The sequence below is a fragment of the Mytilus edulis genome, chromosome 11 (assembly GCF_963676685.1).
Source record: "Mytilus edulis chromosome 11, xbMytEdul2.2, whole genome shotgun sequence".
NCBI classification, from domain to species: Eukaryota; Metazoa; Mollusca; class Bivalvia; order Mytilida; family Mytilidae; genus Mytilus; species Mytilus edulis.
In genome coordinates this window covers 79,366,373-79,379,992 of record NC_092354.1, presented here as the reverse complement: position 1 = coordinate 79,379,992, position 13,620 = coordinate 79,366,373, and positions in this window count along the sequence as shown.

Genomic DNA, 13,620 nt, shown 5'->3' with positions numbered 1-13,620 from the left:
GTCTAGAAAAAATGCTGAATAGTTTAAAATGTGTAAAACGGAATGCCAAAATTTATTATTATAACAGAACAACACATATAACATGTATGACAGACATGCATGAATATAGGACAACATATGGACTACAGGATTCTGACTTAAGACAGGCTCATACAGAATGTCATTGTGGCAAGATAAAACATTCTTTTTAGTCCTCCACCCTCCCTTAACCTGGGAGAGCGGGACACTTTACCACATAAGAACAAACTTAATATCAGTTGCAATTTGAACTCAAAATATCGGTAAAGTCAATTTTCATGTTTTAACAAAAACGAAAACAATGTTAGTAGTTTGGCAAGCTGTCTTTCTATTTGTTCTTAGTTATTGCACAATATCTAAAAAACAGTTTAAGATATCTTATATAGTTTATCAGACATCTGATATAGTATATAAGATATCTGATATAGTTTATAAGATATCTGATATAGTTTATAAGATATCTGATATAGTTTAAAAGATATCTTATATTGTTCATAACATATGTTATAAAGTTTAAAGATATTTTAGGTAGTTGAATAAATGGATCGATTGATTTTTTGTGTTTTAACGCCACGTTAAGCACCGTTTTAAGGGCTATTTCGTAGGGCCCAGTTTTTATTGGTTGAGGAAGCCTGCGTGCGCTGAGAAAACCAGCGACCTTTGATAGTTATTGCACAATATCTAAAAAAACAGTTTAAGATATCTTATATAGTTTATAAGATATCTGATAAAATTTAAAAGACATTTGATATAATTTAAAAGATATTTTATATTGTTCATAACATATGTTATAAATACAGTTTATACGATATCTTAAATAGTTTACACGTTCATATATAATTTATGAGATATCTTATAGTGGACCTTATGTAAGATATCTTATAAAATATATGAAACAGCTGATAGGAGATATCTTATAAACTATAGGAGATATCTTATAAACTATATAAGTCTTATCAAGTTTATGAGATATCATGAAAATAGAATAAATATCAATAAATATCAAGATGGCTTGTCGTACACCCGATATGGTTTTCTCTCTGATATCTTATTAATAATGTGAGATGTAAATCTAAGCGGTCGGAAGAAACGGATGTTTCAAATATTGAATATAGATGTCTGATGTTCCAAAGTGTCCGTCTGTCACATGTCCTTTTTCCTTGACCCCATTTTCAGGATTCAGTGACTATTTGAAAAAAAGTTAAGATATTGTGAGTAAAAGGATAACTATATTTGGTATGTGTGTACCTTTCAAGGTCCCCATGCCCATTAGGTAGTTTTCACTTGACCTCGATCATTGAACAAAGTTAAGTTTTGGTGGTCAGGTCCATATTTCAGATACATGAGAAGCAATAGGTCGAGTATTTTTGGTGTATGGAAGGGTTGTAAGGTGAACATGTCCAATAGGCAGGTTTTATCTGACCTTGACCTCATTTTCATGGTTCAGTGGTTAAAGTTATCTTTTTTTTTTTTTTTTTTTTTTTTGTGCTGTATGCAAAAGGTGTATGGAATGATTGTAAGGTGTACATGTCAAACTGACAGCTTCCATCTGACGTTGACCTAATGATCATGGTTCAGTGGTTATAGTTAAATTTTTGTTCTTTTCTTATTCTATATGCAACAGGTAAACTATATTTGGTGTATAGGAAATGTTTTAAGATGTACATGTCAGTCTCGCGGGTTTTATTTGACGTTGACCTCATTTTCACAGTTCATTGCTCAACAACAACCCGACCATAGACCAGAAAACAGTCGAAGGCCACCAATGGGTCTTCAACGCAGCGAGAAATTCCCGCACCCGGAGGCGTACCTCAGCTGGACCCTAAACCAGCTGACCTCGACTTCATTTTCATACTTTATCGGGTCAATATTTAGTGTTCTTGGTTAAGCAAAAGGTCAACTTCATTTAGTGTATTGAATGATTGTTACAAGGTAAGCATGTATTTCTCGTTTGGTTTATATGACCTTGACCGCAGTTCCTTGGACCATATTAAGTTAATGTGATAGTTGTAGTCAAGCTTCATATCTATGGCTATCGACATAATTTTTGCGTAAGCACTCTTGTCTAATTAAGTTTGCCATAGGTCAACTATATTTGGTGTATAACAATATTTTCTGATGTACATGTCATTTGTTAATTGCTGTGTCATTTTGGTCTTTTATGGGAAGTTGTCTCATTGGCAACCATACCAAATCTTCTTGTTTTATATGTCAGTCTAGCAAGTTTCATTTGACCTCGATTTTACATTTCATTGCTAAATACAAAGTTTTCATGATTTGGTCTGGTTCTTGTAAGATATAAATAATAAATCAACTATATTTGGTGTATGGATTGATTTTAAAGTGTTCGTGTGTTTCTGACATGGTTTCTATATGTACTTGTAGTATTAAACGCTTTATATTTATGACTAAAGCAGACGAGACATTTAAGCGTTTGAACACTCTTGTTCATTGTTTACTGTTAAGCTTTGTGGTTAAGACTAGTTCAGAAACCTAGATTTAAAAAAATAGGAACTAATAAAAAAAAACTTTTATAAAGAATAACATTTATTAATTCCACATGATAATGTTTGAATAAATAAAATAAATATACATCACAGATATTTGCAAACATATTTGCTACGAAAGCTGCTTTAAAACACAAGAACATTAATCAAACATAAATTTATGATTAAATATTTTCTCAGTTCGTTTAACAGATTTGCAAACAAGCAATATCGGAACCATTTAAAACAAAGATTCGTGCACTTTTAAATGTTGAAGCTTCAATAGATAATTGTATGTAGTCTATTGATTCTGTATATGAGGCTATGCCATTGACATCTGAAAAGCCTCTTGAGAATACAGAACTAAAGGAAACTCTCTCTTAAAGTCTTGGATGGTCTCGTAAGTGCCGGAGAGCTCTAAGGTATTCCCACATGAGTGTGCTACTGGAACACGCAACATTCCCGAACGAGTATTGAAGGTTACAATAATATCGTCTCTTGGCAAAACATCTGATCCAGTAATGAATACCAGGAAAAGGACAAGATCATCACTATTCAGTGAGTACACGAAGTCTTTTAAGTAATACAGTGTGTTAGCCTCTTGAGGTCTGAGGTCTTCTTTGTCACTTTGTAGCTTATCCACTACTGTCTGCGGTGTTGGGTTTAAGTTCTGATACAAAGTTTTTAGGTCTGATGTTGTAAGAATGCTCCAAAATGAGTCCATATGAAGAGATGGTATTCCTTGCCGAATCTGTGTACATAGAAATAATGGTTTTATAGCGATTTCTGACCGTGCAAGGTTCACCATCAGTTGTCGGAAGGTATCTGCCTTGTGTAGAATAGAAACACCAAATCTGATGAACATGTCTGTTAAGTGGTTTATCATCCTTGGGGTTAGCTTATTAAAATCTTCTAGAGCTGTTTTTGATACCTGTCGCTCGAAATCTGTAAGATACATTAATAAGTCGCTGAGCAACATCTCTTCATCTTCACATGGTGTACCGTGTATTATTGAAAATACTGATGATCTACAAAGTCTTATCGGAAATACACCTGTTAGTGCTGTTCCATGCTGTTAAGACAATAAACTGACAATAGTTAAATTGTTTATAATTATATTAGAGGGACAGTTGTATTCACAGCGTAGAAGAAAAAGACTATAAATATTAACAGGTAACACATTATTAATGTTCATGAACAATTAAAATAAGACAACAAACAAAAATTAGGTATATACCAATACTGTCAATATTATTTTTCTTTCACCTGAGCAACACACAATGGAAATAGGCGTTGTCACTCAAACTTTAATTCTAAAATGACTCATGTTCCGATTATCATTGTTACTTTCGTTCCCTATTTTGAATTTTAGCTTTTAGTAATATATTTCTTTGAATTTTATAGTCTTATGCTAAATACAGAATTATACTTTAAATTTAATCTATTTTATAATATGAACTATCATTAGACATTAGACATTATTTTATTAAACCAATCATGGGCCCTTGTCGGGCAAGATACAAAAACATCATACAATGATTATATAAAAATTAGTGAAATACACAATATTATAAGTAATACACAAATAATAAAGTTTATTAATACGGAAACAAAAAGTAAAAATAGAACCAGGAATATAGTATCTCATTCTGCAGTAGTTCTCCTCATGACCAGTGCACAGCAGTGAGGGACTTTTACATCACAACAATGCAAAGGTCATCAAGGGGAGATCCTTCAGAACTAGCTACAGATACATGAGATTACTCCAATAGTGATTCTCCTCATGATTAATGCACAGCAGTAAGGGTTGACATTGCTACTGGGCAATATTCATCAAGGGACGGTGCTCTAGATCTCACTATAGAGAAAATATAAAGTTCAAATTACAAGTAGTAGAGGGAGATAAATCCCATTAAAACTTTTCATATTTCTTAATGAACATGCATAATTCTGATAATAAATTCTCATCTTCATTATTCATTAACCATATCAGTTTTTGGTTAGGGTCAAGATTTTTAAATTCTTGCAGAACTTATTTATCATTGTTATCATGTCTTTCCTTTGGTCCGATAAACTAACACAGTTGAAAAGAAAATGTGTTTCATCTTCGACCTCATTACTACAACATCTCTTACATATTCTATTGTGTCGGGGAGTATTACTATATCTACCTCTCTATATAAGTAAATGGTGAGCAGATATGCGAAATCTTGTTAGACTCCGTCTATCTGAAATTTTTTAACAATATTAAGGTATTTTTCACAACCAAAATTTGATTTAAAGGTAACATATGTGCATAGTTTTCCTTCTGAGTGAGTTTTGAGATTTTTTTTCCAATCTTTCAACATGGCATTTCTTAGTTTTCTGTTGTCAATTGGTTTAGCCGTGTCTGAGGATATTTGATAATTATTAATCAGTGAAAGAAGTTTTTCAGATGACATATACCACCACGACGGTTTCTTTGACTCATACAATTTTTTTGATTCTATAAATGCATTATATAACAATGGAAAGTTAGTGTCTGATTTTTCTAGTCTGTAATAGTATTTAGTCATTGCTTTAATCATGTTAAAATATATTGGTAGTCTTCCCAACTCAGTTAATACTGCAAAATTGGTGCTTTTTTTTTTGGAGCTCCAAGAATTAATTTACAGAATTTAGTATGAAGTTTTTCAGCAGGTAATTTAGAGTAAATATGGTCAAATGAAAAAAATCCATTTCTATATTTAGATGACATTGGATTAAGGCACCCCATATCTCACAGCTGTATAATAGGATGGGTTTGATGGTATGATCAAACACATGCATGCTTGTTTTGACTGAAGGATGCAAGGATAAAAAATCTTTAGATAACTTAAAATAGGCTTTTAGTGCCTTTTTATACAATTCATCCTGGGCTACTGTAAGGGAGCCAGATGCACAAAAATGTATACCCAAATATTTATATGAATTAACACACTCTAGTTTTATACCATTTAGCATAAAATCATCGCGGGTTTGCTTATGTATTAATGCGCATGCGTATAGTTTTCTTGATTTCAAGGGGTTACTTATTGAGTGGTTGCTCTGGATTCCCCGCTTATTAATTAATTTGAAACTCATTGGATTCTTTCTATGTCTGCCTACTATTGAGGGTTTAATATTGTTGCATAATTTAAAATCATATGCATCATTTAAATTAAAATCAATGAAGTTTTACCAATAACACCCCTTTAGCCGAAATGGAGTCTTCCATATTATCGTTGCGAGTTGTCTCCCTTCCGGAAGTATTTCCCGTCAAAATCGAAATACTATACGACTCGTCAAGAAAAAATTAGCTCGTTAGATGTCGATAAACGTCGTATCATATTAAGAACGATCTCAATTTAAACAGAGGAGTGTGTACGGAAAGGAGTCCTGCCCACTGACCCAAAGGAAATTAATAATTAAAGAGTTAGAAATGGGGTTCCTCCTAGAATTAACGGTGATAAGATACGAGGTGAAATACCTTCTCTCTCTCAGTGACTGCTGTGGAAAGTAAACTTGGAATTGATAGTACACAAATAAAACACAATAAGTACATTGCTCATACACTTGTATCCGGGATTGGCTATTTTTAAAGTTGAGTGACTATTCAGATTATTACCTTTGCATGTGCAGTTGAATTAGTTTGGAAAATAATACTATCCAGCTGCACCAGGCCTTGCAGTCATAAAACTTTCGGGTCAGTTTTTTTGTACTCATACTCGAAAATCAACCAATGAAATTGCTTGATTTCTTGTTTCGAGCATGATTTTTGTACTCCAAGCACTGAGCAAAGTTTTATGCCTTCAAGGCCATAGACCAAATAATTATGACGTCTTGTTAGGCTATTATAATTTTTTTCTTTGAAGACTTACTTCAACGTCGAAGTAAGGCGTCAAAGAAAAAAAAATATAATAGCCTTTCAAGACGTCATAATTATTTGGACTATCAAGGCCAGGGCTGTCAAAAATGCATGAGACTCACACATGTTCATGCCTTTTTGCAGCAGTATGACCGTCACTTGATGCAAGAGGTCGGTAGAATTGGAAGAACTGGGGATGAAGCTGTAGCACTGCTATTGTTAAATAAATATTATTTACAGTAAATGGAATCAAACGTAAAAAAAATTTATAAGACAAAAATATGTGTCCGCTTAAGCATAATGGAAGACTTTCTTAACAAAACAGAACTTGCAATGGTTCATAGTGGAACACACATGTGTTGTGACATTTGTGAAAAGGAATGTACATGTGGCCAGTTTCACAAAGTGATGACTGAGCAATTTTGTTATGGAATAGTAGACAATGAAGAAACTAGCAGTTCAAGTAGTAATACAGAGTTATATTACTATGGTAGTAGTAGGGAAACTACCGGTTCTGGCGACTTTTTGCTAATGTTAACCCTATGGGGGAAAGGTAGCCTCCCGAGGTGGGGCTAGTTTCTATGACGTCATTTTAAGTATTAGTACATTAATTAATTAAATTAATTACTTTGGCATATAAGGTCATTATTTAGTGTTACTTATTACGGCTAATTGATTCATGTGATTGGCGTTATTGAATAAGTATAAATATATATATATTTATATATAGCTTTAAAGGTAGCTCAACAGAAAAATTGATACCAAATTTACATCCAAAGCAAAAATACGTGGTACATTACAGAAATTTAAAGCTCTACTTATCACTTGGAATGAAACTAACAAAGATCCATAGTCATGACATTTAAATAACGACCCCAATTAAAGACCTATATTGATTTCAACACAGAGAAGAGAAAGCTTGCAACAAATGAATTCGAAAAGGACTTTTTAAACTCATGAATAATGCAGTCTTTGGAAAGACGATGGGAAATTTAAGGAAGAGAACAGATATAAAACTTTTGAATGACCAATCACCGGCCAGAAAATTAATCAGCAAACCAACATGTCATGCCTTCAAAATATTCACGACGACTTGGTGGCTGTTTACATGCTGAAACAACGATTATACTTAAACAGACCTATCTACGTGGGATTCACTATATGTACGATTTCCATTATAATTACATAAAGGATAAATATGGATGTAGAGCAACACTCTTGTTTGCGGACAATGACTCGCTGTGCTACAATATCAACACTGATGTACTACCACTACATATCCCCGGAGGACTATATTATGGCATTGTTGAATTGTCGTTGACCCCCTCCTGCTACACTACCAATGAGGATTTTTTCAATTCTCTGCACGAAAATTGGACCGCAATCAAAAGTCTGACATCAAGTTTTAGTTCGGCGCTCACGACCGTTGACTGCATTGATAATATAGAAAAAGACATTTGTTGAATTAGTAATAACATGCAACGGCAACATTATTTCTTAATTACCTGTGCAACGCACCTTAACAAAGGTGTTGTAACATGAAAAAGAGGATAAGATGTGTTTATTCTTAATATTTTGGACAACATCGTTCCGTAATTTATGGTTAAGCTGTTAATATTAAGACCCTGTTGTAATATTGTAACTTTCATTCATTCATAAATATCTATACAGTTCAGAGTTCACGCACGTGTTGTGTTGATGGACATATCAGATAAGGTCGCGTCGTATTGCTTTATGTATTTGTGTTGATTACTTAGCTCTAGCATTATATTAAAGTATGTTAATCAGTACACATGGCTTGTCTCTTACTTAATATATATAGGCTACCAACGTTACATTGGCGACGAGGATAAAAACAAAAGTTGGAAATGTTAAAAATGTATTTCAATGGATTTAATAATTAGTGACACTGATAATCAAACCATGGCTGCATCTTTACCAATTTTTCCGAGTTTTCCGGTACATGAGAATAATGCTGAAATAAGGTGGCGTAAATGGATAAGTAGACTTGAAAACTTATTCATCGGTTTAAACATAAAGGACAGCAAACGACAAAGAGCACTCTTGTTGCATTACGCTGGAGAAGATGTCAACGAAGTCTTTGATACCCTTGACAATACAGGAGAAGACTTTTCTGCCGCTAAACACAAGTTAACCGCTTACTTTGCTCCGAAAAAGAATACGGAATATGAAATCTACAAATTTAGGCAAGCCAAACAAACATCTGATGAAACTATCGACAGTTTTCACACGAGATTACGCCAGCTAGCTGTAAACTGTGAATTTACGGAAACATCTAAAGAAGTGAAATCGCAAATAATCCAAGGTTGTCATTCAACTAGACTAAGACGAAAGGCTCTTCGGGAAGACACGACCCTTGAAGGATTAATTTCATCAGCTAGAGCGTTAGAACTTTCCGAAAAACAGGCAACGGAAATTGAACAATCAGACAAACAATCCGCAAATGCTGTGAGAAAGGGAGTTGGAAGACGTCGCAACGGACCACGATTTCTACAGACACAAACGGACCAAAACGTAAAGAAAAAGACTACTTGCAGAAACTGCGGAGGTGACTTTCCACATGCAAACAAGTGTCCTGCATTTGGAAAAAGCTGCAACTCGTGTAAAAAGTTGAATCATTTCGCTTCTGTATGTAGATCCAAACGTATGGATGGAACTAGCACTTTTAAAAGAAAAGTTAACAAAGTTGACAATTACGAACATGATGATGATCGTGATAGCAGTTCTGACGATGGTTACGTTTTTGGATTACGAGAAAATACTGTAAATAAAGTACAGAAAGGACAACCGAAAATAAACGTGAAAATCAATAATTCTAATGTGGATATTTTAATTGACACAGGATCAAGTATTAATGTTATTGATGAAAGCACATTCGAGAACATCAAGTGTAAACCCAAACTTTCTCACGCCGACACTAAAGTCTTCGCATATGGTTCAGATAAAAACTTGAAATTAATGGGAAAATTTCACGCTACAATAGAGACTGACCATAAAATAACAACCGCACCGGTGTATGTGATGAAAGGAAGATACGGGAATTTATTGTGCTACGAGACATCTGTTGACTTAAGCATAGTGCCAGTCATTTCTTCAGTAGCAGATAAACATGAAATATTATGCAATAAATATAGCGATGTGTTCAATGGAATTGGAAAATTAAAAGATGAAAAAGTGAAAATTCATATTGATGGAAATGTAAAACCAGTAATACAACCTCATAGGCGTATTCCGTTTCACATTCGCAAGCAAGTAGAAGCAGAACTCGAGAAACTCGAAAAACAGGATATAATTGAAAAGGTGGATGGACCAACACCTTGGGTGTCCCCGATAGTTGTGGCCCCTAAACCGAAAAACAAGAACGAAATTCGACTATGCGTGGATATGAGGGAACCGAACAAGGCTATTTTGCGTTCACGTCATATTACACCAACACTTGATGACATGATCTTGGATTTAAACGGATCTAAAGTTTTCTCGAAAATGGACCTTCGAAGTGGATATCATCAATTGGAGTTAAACGAAGAATCCCGGAACATCACTACCTTCACGACACACGTAGGATTACGTAGATACAAACGACTCAGTTTTGGTGTTTCATCAGCCGCAGAGTTATTTCAAAACACACTGAGTAATGCACTTGAAGGATTAGACGGAGTTCGAAATATATCCGATGATATCATCGTATTTGGAAGGGACCAGGACGAACATGATAAACGATTGGAAAAACTATTTGCACGTCTTAAAGAGAAGAACTTAACATTGAATAAGGCAAAATGTGATTTTAATAAGAACAAACTTGAATTCTATGGTCACATTTTTAGTGCAGATGGCATATCAGCCGATCCAAGAAAAATAAGCGCTATCAGGAACACGACAATACCGAAAGACGTAGGTGAAATTCGTAGTTTCTTAGCAATGACTAATTATGTTGGACGTTTTATTCCAAATTACTCAACTATAACTGAACCGCTCCGCAGATTAACAAAGCAGGATTCCAAGTGGGAATGGACATCTGAACAGCAGGAATCATTTGACAAGCTTAAGAATGAACTTGTTGCTGACCGTGTGATGTCATACTTTGACCCTAACAAAGAAACAATGTTGATAGTAGATGCAAGTCCCGTTGGATTAGCTGGATTATTAACACAAAATGGAAAAATAATCGCATATGCAAGCCGATCATTGACAGACGTTGAAACACGCTATTCCCAAACAGAAAAGGAAGCATTAGCAATTGTATGGGCAATTGAACATTTTCACCTTTATTTGTATGGACAATCATTCACATTGGTATCCGATCACCAACCGCTTGAAACTATATTCAACAGTCCAAAGGCAAAAACACCAGCACGCATTGAAAGATGGAGATTAAGATTACAGGGATATAATTTCAAAGTACAGTATAAACCAGGAAAGGTGAACGCAGCTGATTATTTATCAAGACATCCGACACCGAATACATCAATCGCATGTAAACATTCTCAATTAGCTGAAGAATATGTCCGATACTTAACTGACAACGCTGTGCCGAAGGCAATGACCCTTAATGAGATAGCTGAAAGTACACAAAAAGATAAAGATCTGCAAACCGTAATTACTGCATTAAAATCAAACAGGTGGGACAAGTATGAGAGTAATACGCTAGATACATTCTCAAGATTAAGATACGAATTAACAATCGTTCCCGTTAATGATATGGAGATCATACTTCATGATACTAGAATTGTCATTCCGAAAGAGTTACAGATGCGTGTAATTGACCTTGCACATGAAGGACACCAGGGCATAGTACGTACAAAACAGTTATTACGTGAAAAGGTATACTTCCCTGGAATAGACAAACTAGTAGAACAAACGTGTAAATCATGTATACCATGTTTAGCGTCAACCCCGAAAAATGTTTTCGAACCATTACAAATGTCCGAGATACCGAATAATGTATGGGAGAATCTAAGCATGGATTTTTGTGGACCATTTCCGAATGGATATTACGTTATGGTAATCATAGATGAATATTCAAGGTATCCTGTAATAGAAACGTTAACCAGTTTAACCGCAAAATCCGTCATACCGCTATTAGACAAAACTTTCTCAATTTTTGGAATACCGAAAGAACTGAAAACAGACAACGGACCGCCGTTTAATTCACAAGATTTCCGAAATTTTGCAGATAACATGGGTTTTAAGCACCGCAAAATAACTCCGTTATGGCCTCGCGCTAACGCGGAAAGTGAAAGATTTATGAGAACTATAGGGAAAGCAATTCGTGCAGCTCAAACGGAACATCGTAGCTGGAAGCAAGAAATACACACATTTCTTCGCAATTATAGAGCAACACCACACTCAACAACTAACGTGTCCCCAGCAGAACTTTTATTTGGAAGGAAAATTAATACCAAAATGCCGAACATTTCAATAAATAACCAAGCTGACAGTGAAGTTCGAAAAGAAGACCACAAGAACAAAAGTAAAATGAAATTATACTTCGAGAAAAAACATTCAGTAAAAGTACCTGATTTTACAGTAGGAGATACCGTACTAGTTAAACAGGAAAAGAAAGATAAACTATCTACCCCGTACAATCCTCAACCATTAACAATCAAGAATAAAAAGGGTAGTATGATTACGGCAACGAACGAACAAAAAAAAGATATAACTCGCAATTCGTCACACTTCAAAAAGGTTGGGAAATCTAAGATAATGACTGATGAGGAAATAGAAGAAATCATTGATGATGACATTATACCAAACACACCATTAAGAAGATCATCACGAGAAAAACAAACACCGAAACATCTCGATGATTATGTGCGTTAAAGAGCTGTGTTACAGGCATAATAATCCTGTGCTCTTTCTGATGTATCAGTTAGGTTTGATGTTGATTTATATGTTTGTGAATTTATGATACAAATCAATTTTGTGGAATTTACTATTCACACTCGTAATGATAGCCTTATCAGATTGATCAGACGATCCACTAATTATATTGACATTACAATACGCGTACCAGATAATTTACATTTATCACAGACTATAAAGTTCTAATTTTCTATTGATACAATTTTATGCATCTTATCACTTAATTTGTTTACACAGACAGTTAAAGATTTTATGACTACACAGACAGTAATATAATTAATTAAAGTAGAACTTTAATCTGAGAAAAGAAGAGATGTAATATTGTAACTTTCATTCATTCATAAATATCTATACAGTTCAGAGTTCACGCACGTGTTGTGTTGATGGACATATCAGATAAGGTCGCGTCGTATTGCTTTATGTATTTGTGTTGATTACTTAGCTCTAGCATTATATTAAAGTATGTTAATCAGTACACATGGCTTGTCTCTTACTTAATATATATAGGCTACCAACGTTACACCTGTGTACATAACTGTTAAGGATAAACTAATGTTTACATCCGAATAGTGTAAACGTATTCAATTTTGATATATACCAATGACGTCAATATTATTTTAAATTCACCTGAGCAACACTCTGTTGTGATCCTGAGTAAATTTGACACTTACCCAAGAAGCTGATCGGCTCTGTGGTTGGTTCTGCAAGGCAGATTGTCTTTTTGGTTTTCTGTATGTCGTTTCTATAATGGTTTACCGGAAAGAGAGAGAGAGAGAGGCATCATGGGATCGTGCACTTCCGGCAGGGTCTGGCTTAATACCAACGAATACTACACTCCCCCCAGTTTTATATGTTTGTTGTATGTTTAGAATCTTTTTTTTTTATTTATTGCCAAATTGTCCAAAATTGCTATTATAAAAAGGTTGAATTTTCAGGATGGGCCCCTCAGATGAGAAGGGCCCAGATTAGACAAAGGTACTACTTCTATTTGTTTTGGGGCTACTAAATTAAGTAAATCCTGTTTGAATTTACAGCCAGCCCCTTACCCCTTCTCGCAACGATCCCAGTCACTCCCACCCCTTCGTGATGCCCCCTTGATTAGGTGGGGCTTGTGTGTTATTTTTGACAAGAAAAATAATAATAAAATAAACTTAAAAATAACCTTCCTCTCTGGACAGATTTAAAAAATTGTATACAACTATTTACAATCGTCTTCCTACCTACACCCTATACAGTGCCCGTGCATTGCTGGTGGTGGCCTCCAGCAATGCCCAAAGGGTGTCCCCTGACCTAAAAGCCAGCAGCCCCATTGCCACCTCGGCAATATACTGGGGATGCCCATAGCTGTTGTTGGGCACCCATGACGGC